The 27,345-nt window shown below is 47.5% G+C and overlaps 1 protein-coding gene across 7 annotated transcripts in view; it reads left to right on the top strand.

Moving 5' to 3' along the window:
* The window catches only part of EXD3 (exonuclease 3'-5' domain containing 3), a 251,278-nt gene that overhangs the window by 26,896 nt on the left and 197,037 nt on the right, over nt 1-27,345 (top strand). The window contains exon 1 of one of the 7 annotated variants that reach the window (XM_041406502.1): nt 23,000-23,028. The exons of the other annotated variants lie outside the window; for them this stretch is intronic. The gene's annotated coding sequence lies outside the window, so the exon portion shown is untranslated. Of the gene's footprint in view, nt 1-22,999; nt 23,029-27,345 lie in introns of those variants that run through there. 7 annotated transcript variants of the gene reach the window in all.

The raw sequence follows: 27,345 nt of genomic DNA, 5'->3' as shown, positions 1-27,345 counted from the left end.
AGTAGGTGTCATGTCACAAACTCTGTATGCAAAGTGTTTCAGGATTAAAAAAACAGCTTTGACACTGACCCCTGTGTTGCACTGACATCTAAAAGCAGAGTACTGGGAGAGATGGAGGAGTTAATGTGTAACTCATTCTTTTTTATGTCTCCATCAGAGTGTTTCTGCCCACAGGTGTGGACAGAAGCAGCCAGCAAATGCTTCCTAGGACAACATATCCCATCTTTGTTTTTAGCATCTATGTTAAAATAATTTGGCTTTCAGCAACAGCACTGGTAGTGTCTGAGCATTGAGCTGCCTCCAGAATATTTATTTCCCTTTGCTGACAAGGTTAAATAGCAAAATCACTTTCTCCCTTCAGTTTATTTTTACTGGTCTATTTTATCTCTGCTTTATATGATAATATTTCTTCAGAAGTGATAATGTTTGGCTGAGGTTATCAGCATAAGCTGTGACAGGTGGGAACTGAAATTAAATTTCTTACTCTCTCTCTATGCAACTAAAATTTTGCTCCTGTAAAAACTGTTGAAAGAACCAGAGTGAAATAAAATATTTCAGTCCTTGTGTTCACTGGAAAAGTGTGTGATGGGGGATGCTACTCACTGAGAACTCCTGTTCAGCAGGTGCCCTCTGCAAGGGAGAAACAGGACAGGTACATGTGGTGGGGATGGGTGAGGTTAAACCCTTCTCTCTCCTGGGAGTCCTCTTCCCCAGGCTGGTACAGAGTAAAAGTGCCTCTGGCTGGGCCTTCCTAGGCTGTGCTCAGGTAAGAGCTGATGTGTGTGCTCAGTGAAATGCATGTTTTTTGGAAAGGAATACAAAGCCATGAGATTCTGAAGTGCCCCATTTTGAAAAGAGTGATGCTACAATCCTTAACATGCCTGTGCCAGCCTTCAGAAAGGTCCCAGCAGCCAGGCGGTGCCATTGTTCCCAAGGGGAGCTGCTGGCACTGAGGGCTTTGGGAGATCTGCTCTGGCAGTGTCCTCTATACCCTGCCCCTCAAAGTGCCACATGGAGGCAGGGGGAAAACACCCTTTCCATTTTGCAAAAGGGAAATGGCACCTGAGGTTCTTTGTCCAAGTTATTGAACTGAGCCAGGTGCAGAAATAATCCCAGGTTTCAATGACACAATCAGTAAAACATGACCTCACTTCAGTGATGGCTGGGATTCTGAGGACAGTCAGACCAACTTCACTGCTTCACTTGTGCCACTGGCCCCGAGTGCTGCTCAGGCTGTAAATGCAGCAGTTTTAGGTAAACTAAGCTCCTGCTTTTCTTTAGTGATCCCTCATTTGCAGGAGCTGAAGCTGTGAAGGACACTGCCTGTCCTGTGCTTGCAAGCAAGTGTTGTCCATGGGATCTCCAGCAGCTTTCAGGAAGAGGGAGCTTTCCTGTCACTCAAGGCCTCGTGAGACTCCACTAGGTCCACACACAGTAGGAATTATGTTGTAAGGGGCCAGTCAGAAGGGTTCCTGACTTTGTTCTGCTTGGCTGTAAGTGCAGGGAGGAACTGCACAGGATAGAAGCTCTGCAGTCAGGATGCTCCTGGAAATGAGTGTTCTTTTCTGGCTGCCCTTTGGCTCCAGGAGCTGTTGTGTCAGCACCACTGCAGCTGATGTGCAAAAGGAAAGGTTTTTTTGCCTCTCATGTGCTCTTTCTTTCTTGAAACACTTATACCAGGTACTGTTAATTCCTACTGGAAGAAGTTGTATTGAAAGTTGCTAAAGACCATCAATCCATTTTTAAACCCCTTACTTGATTGCAAGGTATTTACTATTTACTATAGATAGGGCTTTTTACTGCCCACCCAGGATCACGGAGGAATGTCCTATCCATGGAGGATACATTTAATTTGTTACTTATTTCTTCTGTCAAACAAGTGGAAGTGAGACATGTACAGCAGTACCATTCTGAGGTGGAGCTTGGGTACCTGTTCCAAGAGTCACATGAAAATTGTGAGAGTTGGTGAGAATAAATGGTATCACAGAACTACAAACTGGTTAGGGTTGGAGAGGACCTTAGTGATAATATTGTTCCCACCCCCTGCCATAGGCAGGGACAGTTTCCAGTAGGTAAGACTTAGAGTCAACTTTTGATGAAGTTGTGTTGATCACATTACAGTTTCTGTAATCCTCCTAAGCATAGGTTTGTAAGCATTTTTCTAGAGGTCTCAGTTTTTACTCACTGTGTGCAGTGATAATCTAATATTGGGATTTTGGAAAGATGTTACTTGTGAGATGCTTCCAAGGTCTGGAAGTAGTTTTTAAGAATTATCCTGGGGCAGAGTCCTTACAGAAATAAAAAGGCAGTCACATGCAGTATTCCTAGAGGCTGGAAAAATGTGTTGCTGCAATTTTTAGTAACAGTCTGTGAGTGAGATCCAGAAAAGTCCATTCTTGGCTGAGACATTCATGTTAACGGAAGGGTTTTCAAAGAACGCTCTGGGAAGTCATTTCAGGATACATAAAAGTTGTAGCCTGGAAGGGGGCTACATGCATGTGGTTTTCATAGGGGCAAAAATCCTGGCTCCTTGGAGCTCCTGCAGAAGGGAACATGATGTTCTCTTTAGAAGAAGGGCACTGAAAGCACAGCTGCTCCCCAGCACCGCAGAGCTCAGAGCATGCTGTGCAGCTGCAAATAGATGTGATAGGGAGGTTGCTGTTGGGTTTTGGTTGGGTTTTTTTAAAATTAAAGCTATGGTCTAAACTTGTTTACATCAGTGTTTGTACAGTCTTGCAGTTCCAGCCAGTGTACACAGCATAAAAACTCCACAGGACCTCCAGACCAGCTGAACACCTTTGCTTTTGCAGCCTCCTTTCCTTTGGAGGAAAGGAAACTCTTCCTGCTCTTTCCCTGCATATGGGTTATTGAGGATGGGCACTGGCACCAGCAGCCCTAGTGATAATCAGCCAGGGGTGATGGCAGAAGGTGGGGGACAAGCTCTTGCCTGTTGCCATGTGTGGCCCAAGAGTAGCTGTTCCTGACAGCATTCTGCTCCCTTGGAGTTCTTCCTTCCTTCCATGTGTGTCCCTCCCAGATCAGAATACTCTGTGACATGTACATGATTCTATTAACTAATAAAACAGGATTCATTACTTAGGGTGATCTCTTGGAAGCATGTTTGCTGCTGGCTTGCAGGTTCTGGTTTTCTTTTTTCATTTTTTGTTTTTGTTAATTTTACCAATGAAAGACTTTCTCTCTTGAGCTGTCAAACATCAGTGTAAAGGTTTAGAGATTTGGTTTAGGTAAGTCTCTGTTAAAATGGAATTAATTCTGCCTTGAGGCAAGAGAGGAAGATTAGATGAGCTTGTAAGAGCCCTTCCAGCTCTGCTTTTCTCTGATTCTCTAATGTTTTCCTGCCACTCATTATTGACATCACAAGTGCAACTGCTTGAGAACGTGCCACCATAGCAGGGCTGCCAAGCAAATTCAGTGACATACTGTGTGCTCAATACAAGCTTGTTCCCAATAATTTTTCAACCTTTTCCAGCATGAAGATAAAAATAAAGAAGATCAAGGAATTATATCTGTATTTCATTTTCAGTTTGGTCCAATTGGTCAATCAAAATCTGAGACTGTAGAGGATGTGGAAGGAAGATTATTGTCCACCCAGTCATCTGGAGGAGAATATCAAAGTTCCCTGGAGAGGCTGTGTTGTGCAATAGCCAAAGCTCATGATTTACCTTCAGGAGCTGGGGATAGGAAACATGTGAAGGCAGGATGTAAACAGTAAAGCATGAAAGAAGCACTAAAGCTGGCCTGGCTGCAGCCTGATGTTGTGAGTGTGGTTGCGTTATTCAAACAGGAAATTGGAGGGACGTTTCTCCTGCATCTATCCTTCCATTATCAGCCATTTGTTAGGCTGGGCTGATAACGAGCAGACATTTGTCCTCTGGCTGTAGCGTTGTCATTCCTGGGACAGTCTGGCAGAACCACAAACTCACTCTCCTGTCTGCTCCCATAGGACCACATCAGAATCACTGGTTTGGTCTGGTGAAGCCTGAAAGAAGCAACCAGTCCTTCAGCCCCAAGAAAGGGAAATCTTTATCCACCATTTGTGCTGATCAGAGCCAGATGTGTTGTGAGCTGGACAGCAATAATAGATGGCCAAATTATGAAGCTGTGCCTGTCATGTGTGCTATGCAGAGAAACAAGAGCTTCTGAAAGATTTTTTTTAGTGAAGGTCTCTTAATTATAATAGCTTGGATAGAATTGAATAGAAACTCATAAGGGCAGAATCAGAATTGTTAGTCTTTGGCTGATTTACCAGAAAAAAATCTTCATTCAGCAAGAAGAATGTTCTAGTTGCTGTGCCTGAGGTCTGGGGGTTCCTGTGCCGTGCTGATTAGGGATGCACCCACAGCTCAGGAGTGCAGTGTGTGTGTTTTGTTTGAAACAAGAAGAGCGGGGAAGCAGAGATAATTGTATTTCAGAATCACTTCTGAGAATAACTGCCTTCACTTGCTATGTCTGCAGCATTTCATCTCACACAGCTGATGTGTGGGGGGCAAATACTGATGGTCCGATTTTTGGGACACATCCATTAAAAGTTTTAAGCTAGTGGTGTTTTTCAAATAGGAATTCTTTTCATACAGCTGGATGAAAATTTCTCACAAGTTTTCCCTGAAGCCACTTGAAGTCCCCTTCTCCAAAGTGGGAAATTAGTCTCATTAGTAGAGGAGTCACTTCAATTTAATGTGGTGAGCTGATGGGAAAGGGGTAGAAAATGCCCAGTGCTGTGTTAGAAGTTTTCTGTGTCCTGTAATCAGGCATACAACACTCCAAACAGTCTTGGTTTATCAAGTAGTTGCTGTTGTTTCTGGCAAAATGCAGCTGATGAAATGCACAGCTTGGCTCCCCGTGCAAAGGGAGCCCTTCGGAGGAAGCGGGGACTCCTCACCATGAGTAACTGATTAGTACCGGATTGCGAGAACTCATAAAACCATTTGGAGTTGGTTGGAGAAGTAAGAAATAAAATGAAAAACTAGAATGAATTGCAGATGTGTGTTGTAGATTTTAAACTGGGAATCCTGAAACTACTTGCCTAAGCTGAACCACATTAAGGGCTTGAGAAACACCAGGTCCATGGGAATCCTGTGCTGTTGGCATGGTGTCCACAAGCCTCTGTTTTTCAGGCTAGACACCACATTTTCAGCTAGAGACTGTTTGGGTTCCAAGCAGATTTTTTAAATTTTGTTTTAAGCTAAATTAAAAAAAAATATTCAGCCAGCAGCCAGGAGAATATTTGGCTTTTGTTTCTATACCAGCTGGTTTTGTTCTCAGAAACTGATTTTAGATCCTGGTGTGTTTCTGCAATTTGTAGCTCATGACTTGCAGGAGCAGATGATCCACTTCCAAGCGTGCCCTGCGCGCACAGCCGTGAGAGCGAGGGCAGGCAGAGCATTTGTCATTAATTCCTAGAAAGAAGATTTTGGGTGAAGGTCACTGGACAGGATCTTGTGACAGTGGAGTTGGCTGTTTCCAAAAAATCTTTCTTTGTAAGAGATCTTAACGTTTTACCTTTAATGGAGCTGATTGCAACCATGTCCAGAGTGCAAAGGCTGGGAAAGGTCTGTACATGGAGCTCTTAGGAAGAGTTTGATAGAGAGCAGGCTAGAGCACCTGTCCTAGGAGGAAAGACTGAGAGAATTGGGATTAGGTCTGAAGAATAGAAGGCTCCATGGAGTCCTCAGAGCCCCTTGCAGGGCCTAAAGGGGCTCCAGGAGAGCTGGAGTGGGACTGGGGACAAGGATGGAGGGACAGGACACAGGGAATGGCTTCCACTGCCAGAGGGCAGGGCTGGATGGGATATTGGGAATTAGGAATTGTTCCCTGTGAGGGCGGGCAGGCCCTGGCACAGGGTGCCCAGAGCAGCTGTGGCTGCCCCTGGATCCCTGGCAGTGCCCAAGGCCAGGCTGGACAGGGCTTGGAGCAGCCTGGGACAGTGGGAGGTGTCCCTGCCATGGCAGGGGTGGTATGGGATGGGCTTTAAGGCGCCTTTCAACCCAAAGCAGTCCGAGACTCTGTGATTTCCCTGTTCCACTTTTCTCTGGTTTGGGAGATACGGAGCCCGGCTCACGGAGCCCGGCCCTGTCCCGGGGCCTCCGGCCTTGCCCAGGCCGGGCCCCTCCTGAGGCCGGGCCCCGCCGGCCCCGCTCCCTTCGCTGCCGCCGCCCGGCCTGGCAGTGCCGCCTCACGGGGCGGGGGCCGAGCTCCCGCTCCTCGCAGCGTAAACCCAGAGTCTGGTGCGTTTTTGTTGAGATGCTTCTTATCTCAGCCATTGTTTCAACTTTCCTGCTTGTTCCCTTAACAACCACTTCTGCTCCGGCCCCGTGGCTGCCGCCCCATCCTCTCCCCACGCCCAGCACGCAGCATCCCCAGGGAACAATGCCATTATCTCCCCCTCGCCGCCGATGGCGTCAATATTGTTCTTCATTTGTCTGCTCTTAGAATACGGAAAGGCTGTTGGGATCTGTAGTTCCGTGAATGCCGGCCCTGGCAGCCTGAGTCCTTTAGGAATCCAGTTGCTTTCCAGTTTCTCTCTTTGATCTCAGCCCGTGGTTCTCTCTGGAGCTGTGCTTTGTGCAAGCTGTGCTGCTCCCTCATGTGCCGCATTTCAGGCACAGTTAGAATGCTCGTGTGCTTGGGCTTGTTCACAGATGTGCTGCTGTGCCAGGGCTGGGCTGTCAGTGAGGAGCCAGGGATTGTGCCTTCATTCTAGCAAGGCATCGAGCTGGGCTTTCATGCTGAAGAATTGTTCTTTAGGGGTGCTACTTTTCCTGCACAATAATTTATGGTGCAGTACGATAAAAGCAGTATTTAGATTTGTAATGCAAGGAGCCTAAACTGAGGAAATGCCAGAGCTAAGGATGCCTGCACACCACCAACCTACCACAATGTGGGTGTGAGTTACGACAGGCTTGAATTACATGACCACATACCAACCTTTTTCCCCCAAGAACTGTTGCTTTTTTCAGTGTTGAAGATGGATGTGCTCCAGAGTGAGGAGTTAAGAAAGCTGAAAGTCTGTCACAGCTGTGCCTCACTTGTCACCCCAGTCAGGGGATGCAGAGGGTATGGAGCGGTGTATTCCAGGATAAAAGGGAATTCAGTGTTCTACAAAAACCTGACTTCTATTCTGAATTCCTCCATAGAGGTCTCAGACAGAGGCAGCTGTCTGGAAGCTGAGCACGCTCAGAGCAATGTTCAGAGTTTCAGTTAAAATGTCCCTGAAAGGAAAAAGCGAAGGGATTTGTGGAATAGAGAGCAGTAAGAGTTGTGTCAGGGAGTAGGACTGGTGAAGGACAGCTGAGATGAGGGCATTCTCTTTAGGGAGGGAAGAGCTAGATAAGTAGTTTATTACCTATAGAGCAACCTCAGTGAATAGAGGGGGAGGTTTAAATGACACAAAATCTCTTCTTCAGCTCCGTTACCTAAAATGTGCTGCTCTGCCTAAAATGTTTCATAATTTTTCCCACCAACCTGGTTGGGGTAGTTTAGTGAGAGCTACTCAATGACAAATATGGAGCAACACAGCTGTACTGGTATGCCTTGGGTGTATGTTAAGCTGAGTGCTTTAAAAAATAAGAAATAACTCCCTGATCCCGAGAGCTGAAGGTATACATGTGCCTCGTTGCAGTGCAAATGCCTTGTCTCCCTCAGTATTTCAGTTTGCCATGTAAAACTAGAGCTTGCACTGCCTGCTACACCCCCAGCCCATGGCTTCCAGTCCCAGTCTGGTGTGTTTTGGTGCATCTCCCTCTGTTTTGAAAGTGGCAGCAATTGTGAAGAGGGTTTCAATTTAAAAAATCAGGTGTAATTCTGCAGAATTGTAGTTGTTCTTCATCTGATTTCATTCCTCACAGAAAACTCCAAATGAACATACTTTTTTCAATAAAAAGTCCTTCCCTTCCCTTCCCTTCCCTTCCCTTCCCTTCCCTTCCCTCTTCTCTTTCCATCCCATCCCATCCCATCCCATCCCATCCCATCCCATCCCATCCCATCCCATCCCATCCCATGGCATTCCCACCCTGCCATTCCTCCAGGTAGGAGCACTGGGAGCCAAGCAGGTCAGTACAGGGGGCACTGCAGTTGGATGAGCTGTGAGCCAGCTCTGAGCTCTGGATATGTTCAGCCTGGAGATTCCTTCTTGTGTGTAATACTTCAGCACATTACATCTTCAGCAAGGCTCTTATAGTCTGTCCTCCTTTGTCCCACACAATCCCTTTGCTCCACAGTGAATCCACTGGAGCAAAAGTGGAGAGACTTTTCTTTTGGTGATGAACAGCAGCTTGTAATCTTTTAAGTTCAAATCCTCTTCTGTCCAAAACATGTTGTTGCTGAGGCTTGGGCAGTTTGGAAAAAAAAAAAAAAAAGAGATGAGCAATTTACTTTTAATTTTTTTTTCTTACTAAGCCTGATTATTGTTTTAATTACCCATTGTTATTGTTTGTGACCTTCCACTAGAATTCTTCAGTGTGAGTTTAGAAAGATTCCTGCTTTTATGTGCAGAGGGTGTGACTGGGAGGAAATGTTTGTTCAGATGGGTGGAACCACTTATCTTTCTTGTGCTTGCTTTGTGGGACATTCATCTTTAGTGAATGCTGCAGGGTCACTTACTGAACTGTTTATCATCTCCAGAAAGAAAACGGTGTTTAAGATTCAGCAGATTGAACTGGCTGTTCCCCTAAAGCCCCCAGGTGATGCTGTTGACTGGGGTGGAGTGCTTGAGCAACACAAAGTACCCAACTTACAGCATTTAGGAAGAGAAGGAATCATAAAACCATGGAATGGTTTGAGTTGGAAGGGTCCTTAAAGCCCATCCCATTCCACCCCTGCCATGGACAGGGACACCTTCCACTGTCCCAGGTTGCTCCAAGCCCCAGTGACCAGCCTGGCCTTGGACACTGCCAGGGATCCAGGGGCAGCCACAGCTGCTCTGGGCACCCTGTGCCAGGGCCTGCCCACCCTCACAGGGAACAATTCCTGCCCAATATCCCATCCAGCCCTGCCCTCTGGCAGTGGAAGCCATTCCCTGTGTCCTGTCCCTCCATCCCTTGTGCCTCTCCAGCTCTCCTGGAGCCCCTTTAGGCCCTGCAAGGGGCTCTGAGGTCTCCATGGAGCCTTCTATTCTCCAGGCTAAACATCCCCAGTTCTCCCAGCCTGGCTCTTTAGAAGACACCAGAAGAAACTGGAGGGGAGGGACTGGGTAAGCCTAAACTCCAGAGAAGCTTCCCTCTGGAAACAAAATCTTTTACATTGGATTGTGCAATACAGCCATGAGGCAGGAGCTGAATGAGCTTTCATGAATGAGCTATCAAAATTGTCCCTCTCTGATTTGTCGTTGGTGCATTTCTGGTTTGTGTCTGGAGAAGTCAGGGGTTGATGGGATGCCGGAAAGCCAACACTGCCAATTTTGAGTTCCTGCCTCCAGTGGGCCCAGTGCCTCACCCATGATGAACAGGCAGTTCAAATGCTCCATGTCCCAAACCTCATTTCCTTATTTAAATGCTTTTTTAAAAGCTCTGGTTCAGTGTTTCATTTCTCATGGCCCTGGTGTAGGAGGGACAGGAGCACTGCACTGTCCGAGCCGCAGCGGCCATGGGAGGCCGCAATGCAAAGTGCTCTTGGTTCCCTACGAATTCCATGAGGCCCACTGGAGATCAGAGATGGGAGGTGTGTGAGGAAAAGTATTCCAGAGAGCTTTAGAGGTGAGCAGCTTCACCTCTGTGCTACAGACCTGTGTGTCACTAAGGAAAGGATTTTCAAAGGGGTCGCTTTGCCTGATGCTGGTATTTTGTGGGTACACTTTGGAAGTGTCTGATAGCTGAGATTGTGTCTCTAGCTTTTTCAGTAAGGAGAACTGTACAGATAGATATTTTTTAATGATCTGTGCACCTACTTAGTTTCTCAATATTAAATTGTTTTTAAAAAACAATTGCAAACAGTTTTATATTTTAGTCATTATTTACATTTTTTTTTTTTTTGCATTTTATTTTTTTAGGGCAGGGAAGAAGCAAATATGCAGAGCGTTGACTTTTTAAAAATAATTACTAAAAATAATTACATTACTTGATATACAGATTAGATGTTTCTTATTTATTTAGAAGTCACCAGTTTAAAAAAAAAATCTATCTGATGAAAATAATGTAGATAAAGGCAGTAAAGCTGTCAACTGCAGAAGAAACCACTGTGCCATTTCAGACCATGCACATTTGGGAACAGGTTTATGTTTCAGCTTCTTAAAACCATCACCTCCTGTTTTAATGAGCAGCATGCTTGTTGGAAATAAACTGAACTTCCAGGGGGGAACCCAAGTGAATAATGTCCCACTTCTCATTAGAATCTCATTAGTTTTGCAGTTATGAGGTATAAATCAAAAAACATAAGCAAAACCAGCAGTCCCCAAAACACAGGGCTGTTCAGATTGCTGCTAATGGATGTCTGGCTCCTTTACTTTATGTCAGGCTGTGGTTGGAATTCAGCAGGATACTGTGGGGTTTTTAGGCTCGGGCTAGTCAGTATGGGTTCCTACTCACACGGCTGTGAAGAGGTGGGAATTCTGCTGCCAGTGCATTCCCGGGGGTTTGCATCTGCAGCCTCTTTGGGCACATTTGACTTGGCCAGGGGAAGATGCAGTTTTAAAGAATTTCTGCTACAATTGTGAAAAACATCTTTTAAAAGGCTTAATTAAAACTTTTGTCTTGAATGTGTTTTGCAACACAGTGATTTTAATTTTAGTGAAATATGGACATTGTGAAATGACAGAGATCTGAAAATGGGCATGAAAATAAAGGAAACTTTCAATGTGTTTCCATCACACAGTTTTTGCAAGCTTATGTTAAACCAGATCATCGCAGATGCCGAGCTTGGGGGTTCATGTAACTGCCTGGGGTGTCCATTCCTTTCCATTCCACGGGGTTTGGTCTTCCCTGGATATTTGGAAAATCTGGATTACTAGGCCTTCTTTTCCTGCTGTGTTTTTTAAGCCAGTTGGAAGCAGGAAGAACTCACCATCATCAACTCACCATCTGCAGACTCTGATTTCTGGGACAGGTCATGAGTCACTGGACTATTGTGGCAAAGGTGCATCTGTAGGAATAGGGCCTGGCAATAATACCAAGCACAAAGTAGGTCAGTAGCAGCAGCCTCATTTCCCAGCTCCCTGCAGTACCTTCAGTGGTCTAGAGTAGAAAAAAATTCTCCTGCTCTAAGTGAAAGATTGAGAAAGAGGTTTATTTTTAAGGCTGAGTGTGGTGCTGTGTTACCTTCCCACTTGTGCAGCCTATTCCACTGCCTGGCATGGGCCAAACCCCTTCTGAAATGACAGATGCAGGAACGGGCTGTACTCTGCGGCAGGTAAAGCACAACCCCGCTCAGAGAACAACAATCCGAGGGACTGCTGCCTGTGCTGGGCTGGTGCAGGTGAGAGCCTGTGCTTGGGCTGCTCTGTCCCTTGCCTGTCTGTCCTGGCTGTGGGTCCTGTCCCTCCTCAGCCCCCAGTGCTGTTTGCTGGGTGCTGCTGTTACCCAGCCCCAGCCCACGCAGACGGCTCTCGCCTGTGGAGCTGTTCCGTAGCCAGGCCTTCGGGACAAAGCTCCACGTTGGCTTTTTGTGGTTGTGTCTGCCTAACCACATGGCTTTTATGGTAAATATAGGAGAGAATGTGTACAGCAGTTCAAGGAAAGGAAAATGTCTCTAGTTGAACCAACTCCTGTGGAAAATCCATTCCCATTTTTAGTGTTACAAGCAAAAGACAACCTGCCTGCATTCATAATACCCAGTAAATGTCGCTGTAGAAAGGGGCACCTTTAATACCAAACATTGACTCCCTGGGCCCAAACAAATTTAATAGCTAAGATTGGAGGGCACATGCAAGCCTGTTCAAAATCTGCTGTAATTTGACACGAACATTGATTTCCTGCCAGCCTGCAAATGTAGGTCAGGAAAAACAGGTACTTGTTTCTACAACTCTCTGATGGCTGTGCTAGAACTCGCAGGAGTGTTCTGCTGTCTTTTTTTTTTTCTTTTTTGAAAAAGATTTGCATGGATTTATAAATCTTTAAATTTAGGAAGGCAAACGGGTCTTTTATTTTTTTCCAGAAGTGCTTCATTCTTTCCACAGTATGTGTTTGGAAGTCTGAACCCTCTCTTACTTGGAGACTGGGGGAGAAGGAGAGGGAAGCACTCGCCAGTTTGAAATGTTTTACATTTTTGAGAGCAGCACAGGCTGCAGTAATGAGCAGTGTGAGCCCTTCCCTCCCGAGTGCCCTGGGATGCCGCGTGGCCTCATTAACTTGGCTGCTCCAGGAACAGATTGAAAGCTGCTATTTTCATGGATATTGTTTAAAACTTGGCTGCAGTGATGAGGTGGGGAGGGAGAAAACAAACAAGGGAGAGAGCAAGAAAAAGAGCCTTAAGGCTGATATTACTCTTTTTCTAGTTGCAGATATGGAAAATGTTGCAATTTTGCTAGGATAACATCATTTTGGCTTTGATATTTTCCATTTGGGATGTTTGCTTTACGCCTGCTGAGTTTAACTTGGATTGAGATGAGGAACTTGTTCAGATTTGAACATAGCTCTGTGAAGTCTCTCTTGGTGGTAGGTTAAAAATAGAGCAGTTTTGCATTATTTTTTTCCCCTGCTGTGGCCTAGATGAGGTGCAAAAAGAAAGACTTTGCATTGTACGTGCTGCCTCCTGGGTTTCATTCCCTCCTGAGCACAGGGCACACCGCTGTTGTGTCTCCTCTGGAGGAGCTTTAAGCCAAGTGGCAGCTTGTCCAAGGAAGGGCTGAGGGAAGATGGGACACCTGGACACGTCCGTGAGTTCCTCAGAAGGGTGTGCACACGGATGAAGTTTGTCGCTCTGTTCTGTCCCTGTGGATCTGTGATGGGGTGGGGAGTGTTTCACTCTGCCTTTAGCCAGGAGTGGGGCTCTAGGTCACCACTGAACCCTGTCTGAAGTGTTCTGTGGAGAAGCAGGGGAGGGGATTCTCCCCAGAGCTGGGCTGTGAGGGGGCATGTTGCTCAGAAGAAGATCAGAGTTGTCCTTGTGCTAAGCCCTTTGTCCTCCCCATTCTCTGCTGAAATGGCGCAGTCAGGCACTTCCTGGGGCGTCAGTGGAGGTTTGGGGAATTCAGAAATTTGGACAATACAGTCGAGACTGTGGAGAATCTCAAGCTTTCTGTTAGAAGCACCAAAAACCCTGAGCTGGAAGGGACCCCTCTGGGATCATCAAGTCCAGCTGCTGGCCCTGCACAGACACCCCAACAATCCCACCCTGTGCACCTCAGAGTGTTGTCCAAACGCTCCTGGAGCTCTGGCAGCCTCAGGGCCACTTCACACGTTTGATGGGCACTGAAGGGTTTTCACATTTGGATATTATTCAGCCTTACCTTCCCACTGCCCCTTCCTCCTCCTCCCCACCCCTCACAGAAACACCATGTTCTCTCCTTAGTCAAACCAGCACATAGGAGTGAATGGCCTGAAGTCAATGACACCGAGGTCACCAGTTCTGGTCAGTGGAGTGCTGTGTGGCCTTTGCCTCCAGAGCACACTGGAGGGGAGTGACAGATTGTCCCAGCCTGTGACCTCAGGGCTCAGGGAGCCTCACCTGGGAGGGAAGGGCTGCCTACCTACCTGTTTTCTGCTTCACTTCTGGGAATGACAGCCCTATGAAATCTGCACCTTACAATAGTGATTAATTTCGGTTTCAGGTACTGCATTTTAATTAAAAAATTCAAGTACTGGGTAGTTTGAATTCCTTACAGTAAATCAGTAGAGACTTCTGCTGTGCTGTAAGTAGGAAAACAGACACTTTGATGAAGGGGGGCACGGACAGTTAATGGTTTTTGTCCTGGTTATCCCTAGGGTGACGGACCTGTGCAGCTCTGCTGGCAGGGATGAGCGGAGTGCGCTGTGGGGAAGACATCCCCCACATCAGGAATACAGAGAGGGGCAAACCTTTGAATTTTGCAACCTACTGAAGCACTGTTCTCGTTTCACATGAGAAAATATCTGCCCTCTGTAACTGCTGTTGGTCATGACCCATCCACAGACAGGGTTACTGTGAGCTGAGCTGCTCCCTCTGGTACCCGGGGCTGGAGCTGTCTCTGAACGTGGGACTTGCTGAGCTTCCAGCAGCTGAAGAACAGCTTTTGCTGCTGTATTGTGCAGATGTGAGAACAAGCCTGGTGCCATCTGACCAAAGCTTTCATATTTGCAGATTGTTTCTTCCCCGGGACCAAGTGAAAGGAGGGTGCTGGAAATGCTTTTGCGGGAGCATCATTTGCCGTTGTAGATCAATACAGTTTGAACCGTCGGTTCTATGCAGGAATCCCTTCTTTTCCCCCCCGATTGTTTGCCCAGCCCTGCCGCGGCCGGGGACTCTCCGATGGCACAGGATCAGACGGATTGTTGCAGGGTCTGAGGCATTGTCATTGTCCTGAGCTTGGCTTCTGATGCTGCGTGCGGCCGCGAGCGGGGGAACGACAGATGAGCCGAGGCTTCCCGGGAGCGGGCAGCGCATCCCCCAGCTGTTTGGAAGAATTGAGGGAGAGAAAAAGGAGAAAGGCAGATTATCCCATTATGTTTACAGGGCATCGGTCACACAAACAATGACTGTCCTCTTTGACAAGAGGATTGTTTAATTAGTTAAGGGTTTGATAAAGAGATGAGTGAACATACAGTGCTCTGAAGGCATCTGCCTTTTAGTACAGCAGGCACGTCCTCCCTGCCAGCCCTGGGCTTTTCCTTTCTCCCGAGGAGCACTGGAGGTCTCTAGAGCTCTGTTCCAAGTCTCAGAGCTGCTTACTTTGAGCATATTAAATTGAGTTTCTGTTATCTGAGAAGCAGAATTATGATTTAGCTGCCTGTGAACTAGTTCTGAGCATTCAGAAAGAGAGAGGCAATGTGAGTTATACTTGGAAGCACGTCTTTTTTCATGTCTGTATTCTAGTATTACTAGTCCTCTTATCTGTTACAGTTTTCCCCTTGCTCCTTTCTTCTTAATTTTTAATCTGTGACAAGCGTTGACAGTCAAATCCCACAGATTCTGAACTGAACCAGAATGAGAATCTGTTTAAAGAGGTAATTAATTAAGCATAGGCAGGTGGGTGTGAAGCAGTGGAATTCCAAGTGTGTGCAGTGGCTGTGGGTACAGTGTTACACTGGCTTCACCTTGCTTCTGAATTCGACCATAAAATCCAATTTGAGATACAGCAGTAACGAGTAAAGAGTGGATTTAACTAGTACATTGTAATGTTCGTGTTAGCATTGATTCTCATCTGTGTAACTCCTCAAAAGCAAGGAGTATACAGAATTTAAATCAATATTCAGTACTTCAGAAAATATTCCAACTAAGCCATGAAATATTTATGTTTAACATCCTGCTGAACTTGAAGTGGTTTGCTTGGGTTTAAATTGGCATCTGCCTTTGTACTCTAATACAAATAATTAAACACAAAACATTCTGGGCAATAAGAAATAATGTAGAAATACAATTCTTTAAATGAAATCTACAATCTAAAAATGTTTTGTTGCTGTATCTTACTTTCAAGCCAACATTAGAAGCCTTTTAGTATCTGTATTATTTTTTAGGGTGTAAGCCTCCTGTTGTTTTTTTTTCTTGGAGACTATTCACTCTTCCTAGTGTTCTGTGGCCCCAGCAGAAACCCTGCTGCTCTGTCAGAGCGTGTGTCATCAGCTGTTTGACCACAGCCAGAGAGGGGCTGGAGGAAGCATTTTAAATTCACAGGGGGGTTGTGCATCAAGATGAACTGTTCAGCACTGGGGACAGACTGCCATTGTGGCTTCCAGTTACTGCCCTGGCCATCGCCAGCTCCCTCTGTGTGTGCCCTGTGCCAGTGTCCTGCCTGCTCCAGGCAGGGACAGCAATGCCAGTGGTGGAGCTGAGGGAAGCTGAGGGCCAAACTCCTCCCTCTCAGACACCAGGATTGTTCTTTTAGTGTTCTTAGTGCTTAGTTCTTAGTCCTAGAGGGCTGCAAATGTGTCCCAACTCTAAAATAATCTGTATAAAATAAGCCTTTCTCCAGGTTAATGAAAATGTACAAACTTAGCTGCAGCCTGGAACTGAGAGGATGTTATCAAGGCACAGACACTGCTCTTGGGGCCCCTTTCTGCTCATTTTTTACCCCTCAGTGTGGGGCTCAGAGTGCCCCAGGGGAGCTGAGCAAGGACTTTACAGCTGACCCCTGCTGCTTGCAGATCTCACAGAAGTTTCTGGAGTCCCAGGTTGGTGCCTCACTTGTTACCCAGAGAGGTTGTGGGCTCCCCATCTCTGGAAGTGCTCCAGGCCAGGCTGGATAGGGCTTGGAGCAGCCTGGGATAGTGAAAGGCATCCCAGCCCATGGCAGGGCTGGAAGAAGATGAGCTTTAGGGTCTCTTCCAACCCAAGCCATTCCATGGTTCTAAATTCCTATTACAGCTTTCTAGGGTGATGCACAGCATTCTCCCACTAAATACCAACCACCTTCAATTTCTGTCAATGAGCAGCTTTCCTCTTGCTGCCACCACCCTGTGGTGTCTCTGGTTCAGGTGACTGCTGCCACAGGCTGCTTCTCTCTTCCTGTTTTCCACAGACTTAAGCTAAAAGAAGTGGCAAAAGGACCTTGAAAGAAATTCAGGTCGAGTGTCTCATCAGCACAGGATGCTGCTTCATGCTGTTGTACCAGCGAAGATCAAGTTCCTCTTTGGTAGGAGCTGTGCCAACTTCACCACCCACACTTTGACAAAGGGTATTGTTTTACCATTTCTAGTGATTAATAATTCTTAGGAGGTTGCAATTTTCTGTTTTCAGCATGTCGCCTCTGATTTCCTCTTTGTGTCCCAGAGGCTTTGGAGGAGCTGAGGGGCACAGTGAGGAATGTGCTTGTGCAACCAGGATTACCTTCACTGAGTGGGGGATGTTGCTGTTCTTCCTAATCCAGCCCTATTTGAGAATAGTCAGTGGCTTCCTCAGCCACCAACTAATGTTTTCCTTAATTGCCATCAGGCTGTGAGAAATTTCCTCTCCAAAACTGAGTTTAAATAACAATTTTCCTGCACTTTATTTCCATTGTTAGCCTGAGAGAAGTCCCTGAAGAGGGATGGCAGCAGCCCAGGGTTGTACAGAGCCTGGGGAAAGGATCTCCTGCAGAGGTGCAGTCAGGTCATCACTGAATCCAAAGTGACCTCAAACAAGATGAGGAGACACATAGGACAGCGACAAGCAGCAGAGCTGGATCTTTTCAGCTTGTGCCTTTCCTCTTTCTTGCCTTTTTTTCTGCGATCTCTCTTCATCATGCAAGGAGAGCTGTGCTGGGGCTTCCTCCTACTCTGCTCTCTGCTGCATCTCTGGCATGAAATATAGACAGGAGAAACATTGCTGTGCTGCTCACATTCATACAGCTGTCAGAGCTTCCATGCCAGCGTGTGGCCATGAAAGAGATGTAATGTGAGCAGTGGGGAGCCAAGGAGATGCAGCAGGACAACCTTGTGTTGTGGCTACATCCAGAGCACCCAGCACTGCTGCCATCCCATCCTTTGGTGGCCCTGTGCACCGTGCAGCCTGCCGGGGGCTCAGGGAGGAACCCAAGAAGCTGATCTCTCATACAGCTGAGATGTGCTGATAACAACACGTGCTATGCTGGTCCTTCAGAGCCCACCACGAGCAGGTGTCACCCAGCATCACCCCAGCAGTGGGGCTGGCTGGGCTGGTGATACCAGAGGAGACACTAGGGCTCCCTTTGGTTTGCTTTTCAGCCCCTGCAGTTTCTGGTAGGCATCTGCAGATGTGGGGAGTGAGGCAGGAGAGAACCACAGGGTGAGGTCTCTCTCCAGCGGTTCCTTTGATCAAGTGAGGACTTGTGTATTCGTCGTGCTTTGCAGCAGAGGTGCTCTGGGCTTTGTGGCAGAGCAGTGCAGACACAAACTATCTTGAAGGAGCTGACTTGCTGTGCTGTGAGCAAGTGAATTAGATTACAGCATCCCAGAACAGACACGGCATTTCATGTCTAAATGCAAAGGGGAGGAATCCCAATCTTGCCAGCAGTTGCCCACAGTTTTGCTGTTTCACTTTGAATTTGTTGCCAGTTGTTCAGATGCCAAATCATTTGGCAGCCAAAAGTCAGATATCCCTGCCCATGCCTAAAGGAGAATAATATGTTGTTTCTGACATTTGTATTATTTTATGGGTCGATTCATCACTACTTAAAGGTTTTTCAAAAGGTGGTTAAAACTATGCATAAACTGTAGTACTTTCTGAAAAATTACAGCATGATTGTTGCAACTCTAACTACAGCTAATACGAAATCATACTGAGAAAACACATGCCTTTCAGGTAAATAATGTTTGTGGACGTGGAAGAGTCCAAAAGCTGGGCAAGGCTGCATTTTTCACAACTTCTGAAGACAGTGGTAGAGACGTCTGTAGCTACTGAGATCTCTTGATCTGAGCAGATGTTTCACAGTGGCTGTGCATGTCACTGCTCAAACACTTGTGAAAATTAACCTGAGCCTTTGAACTGGAGACTCTGTTCCCCAGTCTGACCCAAATGTTGGGGGTGAGGCTGGAGGAGGCTGCAGGGTAAAGCCTTTGCTTGTACATTGTAAGGAGAACCAAAGGGCGAGGAGGAGGCTGCTGGACACCCATCTTCCAGACATGTGGAAAAATCTGGCTCCCTACCCAGGAGCTTCAGGAGTAGTTTCTCTGTGCTGGCCTTCCAGGAGTGCTGCCAGGAGAACAAAACTGCAACTTCAAGACTCTCCTTCAGTATCATCTTCTACAACCTTGATTACAAACCAATACCCTTGTAAAAGCCATTTATGCCACCAAAGGTGATCTTGTTAATCCCACTGGTGGCTTAATTGATCGCTGCACACAGAACCTGCTTCCCTAGCCCTTTACTTCCTGAAAAAGCTTAGAGAAGACCTCTAGATCTGAGCTTAGAAGGTCTCTAAGCTTGTTCAGGATGTAAAGCGTGAGGAATAACTACCCATGAAGGAGTTTTGAAAGGAATTTATTATCAGGCATGGTGGAGATAACACTGACATGGCTTGGGAAGAGGTAAGAAGTCAGTGCACAGTGTGTGGTGAATAATGTGACTTGGCTTTGTCCTGACCTTGTGGGATTGGACACTATTCTGGCTCTCCAGCAGAATGTTGTTTCTCTCACTGTGGGTGTGAGTGTGAGGAAGTGCACAAGGAGAGTGTGGTGCAGGTACTGGCTTCATGCTTGACAAAGACTTATTTGAATTTGATAAGCAGCCTTAATTGACCTTGAGGTCACCTGGTGATGACAGTGAAATGAAACTTTTTCAGGAGGAACAAGAGGGAACAGGGATATTGCATGGGTGTCAGTCCTTCAGGTGCCAGCAGGCGGGATTGCCCAGGACAGAGCTCTTATCAGAGGGTGGGGAAACAAAGCCACCAGTGCATTGTAAGGCATGATCTTGTAACAAGAGTTACTGGTCAAGGTCTCAGACTAGCAATCAGTCATCCCTTAATTTATATTCCAACTAGAAGTCAGGATCTTCAGCCACAAACAAAGCCACTGTCTCCTGCAGCTGTTCAGCCATCACCAGATGTTGCAGCTGATCGGTGCTGCAGCTCCTGCCTCTCCACCCTCCCTGTCCTCTAGCATTCCTCTCCTTGCTGCCATCAGCAACGAGGATACTCCCTGCAGGACAGGGGAGGACTTGTGGGCAATGATGTGGGCAAAAGGCAAACAGAAATTAAAAAACTTGTTACTAAAGCAAGTAGCTACTCGTTGTTGACCCCATATATCAGATCTCAGGGAGAAAAACTCTGAAGGAGATCTGAGTTAAACATGACAAGAACCTGGAAATTAAAATGCCAATAGCTTGCGGAACTTCTGAATTCTGGCACGGTTTCCAAGGTGGAGTAGCAGTGTCTGTGAGAAGCAAAGGAGCTGCCCGTGCCCCTGAGGGTGGCCTGGGAGCCGTGCAGGCTGCAGGGCCGCTGGCTCCGCTCCGGCTGCTGAGGAGCTCCCGGCCACGGTGGAAGATGAGGAGCTGCAGACACTTGGGATCTGAGGGATTTGCTAGTAACAGGGAAAACAGAGGAAATGGTGATTTGAGAGGAAATCCTCGGATTATTGTGCTTTGATTCAGGGTTAGACATGGTCTGGAGTGAAAGTGATCAAGGAGAAATACACACAGTGGAGCTTCAGCTCCTGTGAGTGAATCGAAAGGTAGATAAGGGAGAGAAACAGATTAGGATGGAGAAAATTTAGCAGAGTTCTAAAATTACTCATCCAGCCTGTAAAAGCTTTTTGTTTAGTGTTACGTCTACATCTGGAGGTATTCAAGCAAAATCCTGGGGAGAAGGAAAGCTTCAAGACTAATAAAAATAAATAAAAAGAAGGTGGCAGAAAAAAGGTACTTTTATCAAAGACAAACCTTCCTCCCTCCCTTCTTCTGTAAATGCCATGATTCATGAAATTCTGTCTGTTTCACCTGGGAATTTGCTGGAGCATGTGTCAGTCAGAAGGTGATTGCATTTACTTCACTTTTACCAACACAGCTGTACTCCCAAACCTGTGCAGTGGGGATGTGACTGCAGAGTGTCTGTGGGTGATCCCTGGGGACACCCCCCAGGGTGTGGGATTCATCCAGAGGTGAGCTCAGCCCGTGCCCGTTTGTCACTGCTCTGACCCTTCCCAGCAGCTGCACTCAGACATTCGTACCTTGCTGTGTGTCAGCCCAGAGCCCCGTGGTTTTGTACAAATCCTTTCCTCCACTGTTGTCATTAATGTGCCAGCACTGCGAGCTGAGCCCTCGGGCGGGCAGGCGCCCAGCCAGCTGTGCTGTCCTGGCAGGGCAGGGTGGGACAAACATCTGGCGACATGGCTGCAGCTGCCATGGCCATGGCCACTGCTGCCAGAGCCTGTCCAGCCAAGCCTTTTAGAAGTGTCAGACTCTGGAGGATGCTTCATGTTAAAAAAAAAAAAAAAAAAAGTTGGTAACACTGGCTTAACACTGCTGCCTAAACTTGAAATCCAAGTCCTGGGAGAGCAGTCAAAGCATCTGAAGAACTCACACTGATGCAACCCTGGCTCTGTTTGGGAAGTGCTGAAGTCCTACATTGAGTCCTCAGAGGAGTTGTGCTCACAGTGTTAACAAAGCTGTTCTAGGACGGGAAAAAAGCAAACCAAGTAAGCTCTTCTAATGTGAGAGAGCTCAAGAGAGACTGAGTTGTCAGCATTTAAAGTAATTCTGCTGGATCTCCTCATAAGAAGGATTTACATGTTACTATTATAATCACTCTGATTATTTAATACCCTGACATTTTAAAGTTTTCCAAATTTTTCTATATTATAGTGGTTTTCAGTAGCAGCCAAAAACTTGAATGAAATTCGTGAAGTGTCTTCAACTGAGCTATTTTTCTGTTTGCTGAGAATTTTTGTCTACACTTTGATTCTGGCAGAAATCCTGAATTGCCTATTTCCAAAGTTGTTCCTTGTTGGTTTTTTGTTTTTGTTTTGTTTGTTTTGTTTTTGTTTGGTTTTGTTTTGTTTTTAAGGTCCTGGTTTGAAGGTGAAATGATCCTTTGAGATTGTTTCTCCTGAAGTGCAGACCCTTTGATAGGCTAAGTATGGCCTGCATGGGCTTGAAATAGCTCTAGAAAGTGCCAGTCTGTTCAGCACCTGAGCTCTCTGCGCCTTACCCAGGGTGTGCTGTCACCTCCTCACAGCCTTCCCTGCAGAAGAAGCAAGAATCAGAAAAACGTAGACAATAACAAGACTGAAAATCAACCTCTGAAGTTAATGCATCCCAAACTATCAGGTTTCTATTTCACTGTTGCCTGTACACAGAATTTTCTGTACTTGGTGTTCATTACTCCCTGGGAGCCTTCCCGTGCAGCACAGCAGGGTCAGGATGCTGTGCCTTGGTTCAGCAGGGTGCATGTCACTGGTCACAGCCAGCGCCTTGGGGTGTCTGTGTGTTACACGCTGGGGGTTGGACACGTCAGACATGTGACCAAGGTGTGTGTGGTCACCTCCCTGTCATTTGCCGGTGCCAGGCTGCCTTGGTGGAGGGGGTGGCACAGAGCCCCCCTGCCAGGCACAGTTCCTGTGCCGTGCTCGGGGGCAGGGAGGGGTCACAGCTGCTGTGTGACATGGGTGGAATGCAGACTGCTGAGGAAATCTTGCATCAGGAGGGTGGGAGTGGAAGGTGTGTTTCCTTCCAGGGATGATTCCCTCAGGTGGATGAGGGGTCTCCGCACAGGTACAAACCTTTCAGAAATAAGGGAGAGGATCGACGCTGCCTGCAGGGAGCTGGGTAGTGCTGGGAGATGGAAAGGATGATAAATTCCAGGGGTTTTAGGTCACCCGGGGGTTTAGGTGAGCCCGGAGACAGGAGAGTAGGGCATGTCCCTGTGCAGGGTGTGCGCGGCTCCCAGAGCAAATCCGGGGCAGAAGGGCCTGCTGTGATCAGTGTAATTTTACAGAAATATCTGAGCAGACAGATAAATAGTGTTAAGTTCCGAGCTATTAGTGCAGCAAAGGGAGCCCGGCCCCGCGCGGGTTTGTCACCAGAGGGTGCCAGAGCCCCGCGGCTGCTCCGCGCATCGGGGAGCGCACCGGGGAGCGCACGGGGAATGCACCGGGGAATGCACCGGGGAGCGCATGGGGAATGCACCGGGAGCGCACGGGGAGCGCACCGGGGAATGCACCGGGGAGCGCATGGGGAGCGCACGGGGAATGCACCGGGGAATGCACCGGGGAGAGCACCGAGGAGCGCATGGGGAGCACACGGGGAGCGCACGGGGAATGCACCGGGGAATGCACCGAGGAGCGCATGGGGAGCACACGGGGAGCACACGGGGAGCGCACTGGGGAGCGCACGGGGAGCGCACCTGAGCCTGAGCCCGCCGAGCCTCCGGGGCTGCGGCACCGCCAGAGCCGCCCCAGCGGCAGCACCGTCCTGGCAGCGCTGCCCGGAGCCGCTCGCGTGTGCTGGTTGTGTCCAGGGTTCGCTTTCCAAGTGGCTGGAGGTGACTGATGGGTAAGAAAAGTGAAATGACCAGGGAGAGCTGGGTCGTGGAACTCTGCAGACATGCAGGGAGATACATTCTTTGGTATCCAGAGCTTCCTCCAGGGGTTCAGGTTGTACTTATGCCCTGGGGTCACAACAATTTGCTTTTTGATATTAGGAACTTGGACAGGAATTCTATAAAAAATACATTCCTGTCAAGCTGGCGGGCTTCACCATGCTGAGGGGACAGCCTTGAAAATCCAACAGACTCTGACAGACATCTGTTGATGTTTTGTCAGCTGCTTTCCAGTTTTAATGTCTGAGCTAATGAGGCAGAGGGTGTTCCCTGGAGCACTGTGGCTCTGCTGGCTTCTGCCATGAGTGTTCTGCTTTGAACCTTCAGCGCTTCCAATGAATCTTATTATGGCATGAATGGTGGCAAATTATTAAATTACTCCCATAAATTATCAAAAGTCAATAATCATTTAATAAAAATTCCATTCAAGTGAAGTAATCTCCTTAGAATAAGCTCCAATCAAATGAATTTATACAGGAGGCAGGGTCGTGTCCTGGCCCCTTTGCTTCTGTGGTGCTAGTGGTCCTGGTGGTCCTGAGCAACCCTGTCCAGATGGGAGCTTGTGGAGCCCTGCTGGTTTCAGGGCCGTGGAGGGGAGGGAACGTAGCCTGGGGTTCTTCACACAGGCCCGGCGTCATGGCAGGCACTGGCTGAACCCTGCCTGGTTTGAATTTTCTTTTTTTAAAATTTTTTGTCAGTGTTTTTTTCCATATCCTTATCACAGCAAAGTGAAGTTTCTATTTCTGAGTAGTTAAAGATTTATGTGATAATGGGAAGTCTGTAAAATTAGGTGGAACTGCGATTTGCATTTCAGCCTGAGGTGCAGAGCGGCTGCAGCCTTTTCATCACTTCTGCCCACTCTGAAAGAACATAGCTACAGACACAGCTTGTGAAAGGGCTTGGCAGGCAGGTCATTTGTGACACGCTGCAGCCTGAGATACCAGAATTTAAGAGATTTTGAATGGTGTAGCTTAGCTGGGACATTGTGAAGAATGAAGCTTGTATGAAGTTTGTGAAGAGTGAATGCTGGGTTTGTAGCTGATGGGAGCTAAATTGAAGCTAAACTGGGTTTGAGTACAGAATCTAAAGTCTGTAATAGCCAATGAAAAGGCACCCATGATCTTCAGAGGATGCTTTTGCAGGCACTCCTAGGACTACAACTCCTTCACCCACCTCCTAACTCATGTTTTTTCTGGGGAGGGGTCCATGACACTGGAAACTTCAGAGCAATGTGCAGCTTCCTCCTGAGGGGCAGCTCCGATCTCTGCTTTGGGACAGGGACAGGAGCCAAGGAATGGCTGGGGCTGGGCCAGGGCAGCTCAGGCTGGAGCTCAGGGCAAGGTTCTTCCCCCAGAGGGTGCTGGCACTGCCCAGGCTCCCCAGGGAATGGGCACGGCCCCGAGGCTGCCAGAGCTCCAGGAGCCTTTGGACAGCGCTGCCAGGGATGCCCAGGGTGGGCTTGGTGGGGGGTCTGGGCAGGGACAGGAGCTGGGCTGGGTGATCCTTGGGGTCCCCCCCAGCTCAGGACATTCTGTGATTCTGTGATATCTTTTTTAGGTGTGTGTGCCTGTATGTTCTGTAACACCAAGGCAATAAAAGGAAGGTTGTAAAAATGTGAAATAGGCTTCAAAATCCCCGTATGAAGACGCCTACAAATAAGTACTGCTTTGCAGTGTTTGTTTTCTTGTTTCTAAAGATTTAAGTTACTCAGTTACTCTCACTTCACAGTTTCAAATATTTTCCATACCCAGGCAGACTAGAAACCTCCTTTTTTGTTTTGGGGACATTTTCTGAGAAGAGATAAGATTTTTTTATACGGTCACTTCATCACGTTTCTAAACATTAAGGGAAGCACCAGCTCAGGCAGAGCTTGAGATAGCAACCCAGAGCTGATCCAATGGAGAGTTAACAGACTGTCAGGAGGGAGACTTCCTGCTTTTCCCAGCATGGGTCAGGAGCACCTTGTTCACTCCAGCCCAACAATGGCCCTGCTTGAACTGAAATCACTCAGAAGGAAACCAGTGGCCCACAGTTCCCTGTCTGGCAGTGGCTGTGGCCTCAGCTGTTACTGAGAAAGCAGAATGGGAGCTCTGTTCATACCATCCCCATCCACCTGCAGGTTGATTTGCCCCTGGGGCATGTGTGAGCTACAGGCAGGGCAGGCATCAGACACTGTCCATCCATCCATCATCCATCCATCAATCCGTCCATCATCCATCCATCAATCCGTCCATCATCCATCCATCAATCCGTCCATCATCCATCCATCAATCCGTCCATCATCCATCCATCCACCATTCCTCCATCTGTCCATCATCCATCCATCCATCCATCATCCATCCATCATCCATCCATCCCTCCATCCATCCATCCATCCATCCCCCATCCATCCATCCCTCCATCATCCATCCATCATCCATCCATCCCTCCATCCATCCATCCATCCATCCCCCATCCATCCATCCCTCCATCATCCATCCATCATCCATCCATCCCTCCATCCATCCATCCATCCATCCCCCATCCATCCATCCCTCCATCATCCATCCATCATCCATCCATCCCTCCATCCATCCATCCATCCATCCCCCATCCATCCATCCCTCCATCATCCATCCATCATCCATCCATCCCTCCATCCATCCATCCATCCATCCCTCCATCCTCAGCACGGTGTTAGTCAGGCTGTCTGTGTGCACCCTTAGCTCTTCTGGCTGGAATGCAAACCAAAGCAGTCCTGCATGGCACCAGCCATGATCTTCTTGATCATCACCCACCCCTCCACACTGATCACAGCATCCTGCAGGACTGAGCACATGCAGTTATCTTCTCCCTCTGGACACACTTGATTTAGACCTAATGGAAATAGCTACAAACTGGATCCTGACCCCAAAAACAGCAGGCAAGGAATGAGAGAATAGCCTTTTGAATAGAGAACAATGGAATTACATTTCATGTTAATTCCTGAATTACTCTCATAGGATGTCAAAAAGCAAGGCTTGAGGGATTTCAGGTCATGTCAAGGTCAAAAGAAGCCCCAAGGAGAAATTGTGACTTTTTTTTTACTGTTCAAAGGAATTGAAGTGCCTCAAAGTGTCTTCTGGTGAGAAACTTCTGCTGTAGTAGAAGCCCCGTCTTGGGGCTTGTTAGAGCTGCTCTAGATCTGGGTGTGACCCCCAGGACGCTGCTGAGAGGGAGGCTTTGGTTCCCTATCCCCCAGGAGTCCTCAGGTCTTGCTGGGATTCCCATGCAGTGATTTTTGAAGGGAATATCCTGAGATCCAGTCCAAGCTCTGCCATCTGCCCAAGCCTGTGTTTGTTGGTTACTGTGGTGGGGTCCCGTGGGACACAACCTGGAAAGCCACTGCTTGTGAATGGGGAAATTCTTCCCCTTTGCCCAACTGCTGAGCAGAGCCAAATTCTTCAGAGTCCTTGACCATGAATCTGCCATTTCAGTGGGTTTGTGTTTTTTGACAGATCATGGATGAATTACAGCCCTTTTTGTTTTCTAGGAGACCAATGGGGTAAAGTGTGTTTAGGCTAAACATATGTGTTCCATCTTTGGTATCTTCTCCTCATACATGCCTGGGTGGTTTTTTTTTTTTGGATTTTGTTTTGTTTTGTTTTGGTTTGGTTTTTTGTTGGTTGGTTGGTTGGTTGGTTGGTTTCTTTTGTTGTTTTGTTTTGTTTTTTGGGTTTTTGTTTGTTTGTTTGTTTGTTTTTGAGCTAAAGACCTTAAAGAAAGCAGGGGCCCTTTGCTTGCACAATATGTTGAGGTTAATTCTGACCCTATGGATCATATCCACAGCTGCTTGCACTTGGCAGGTTTCCTCCCAAAGGTGACTCTCCCACTGCTGAGAATCCAAACCTTTGGAATGGCCCTGAGCAACATACACCTTGTGCTAGATGTGGGGAAGAGACTTCCAGAGTCACAGATCATCTGTGGAGAGCAGGAGGCTGTTGCTGGGAGGCCATCTGGATGCGCTGCTTGTTCTGTGTTGTGTCCTGCTCCCAGGGGCCTGGCTTCCACTGCTCCACAGCAAACCCAAGGTGCTGCTGTGCCTCCAGCCAGCACAGGGACTTCAATCACTTGTTGTTATTGCCTCTCTGTTTGTGTTTTTCTAAGCATTTGTGTTCCACCAGCACACTCAGAGTGAGTGCTCTCGAGGGGGAATTTCCTTCCTGGTAAACAATCCTGCAGTGTGATTCAGCAGGAAGGATGTGGTGGTTAAGGCACTGGACTGGGATTTGGGAGACAGGGGTTCTGTTCCC

This window comes from Onychostruthus taczanowskii, unplaced genomic scaffold, assembly GCF_017590055.1.
Source record: "Onychostruthus taczanowskii isolate IOZ18803 unplaced genomic scaffold, ASM1759005v1 scaffold25, whole genome shotgun sequence".
Lineage (NCBI taxonomy): Eukaryota > Metazoa > Chordata > Aves > Passeriformes > Passeridae > Onychostruthus > Onychostruthus taczanowskii.
This window is presented reverse-complemented; position numbering and strand designations above follow the sequence as displayed.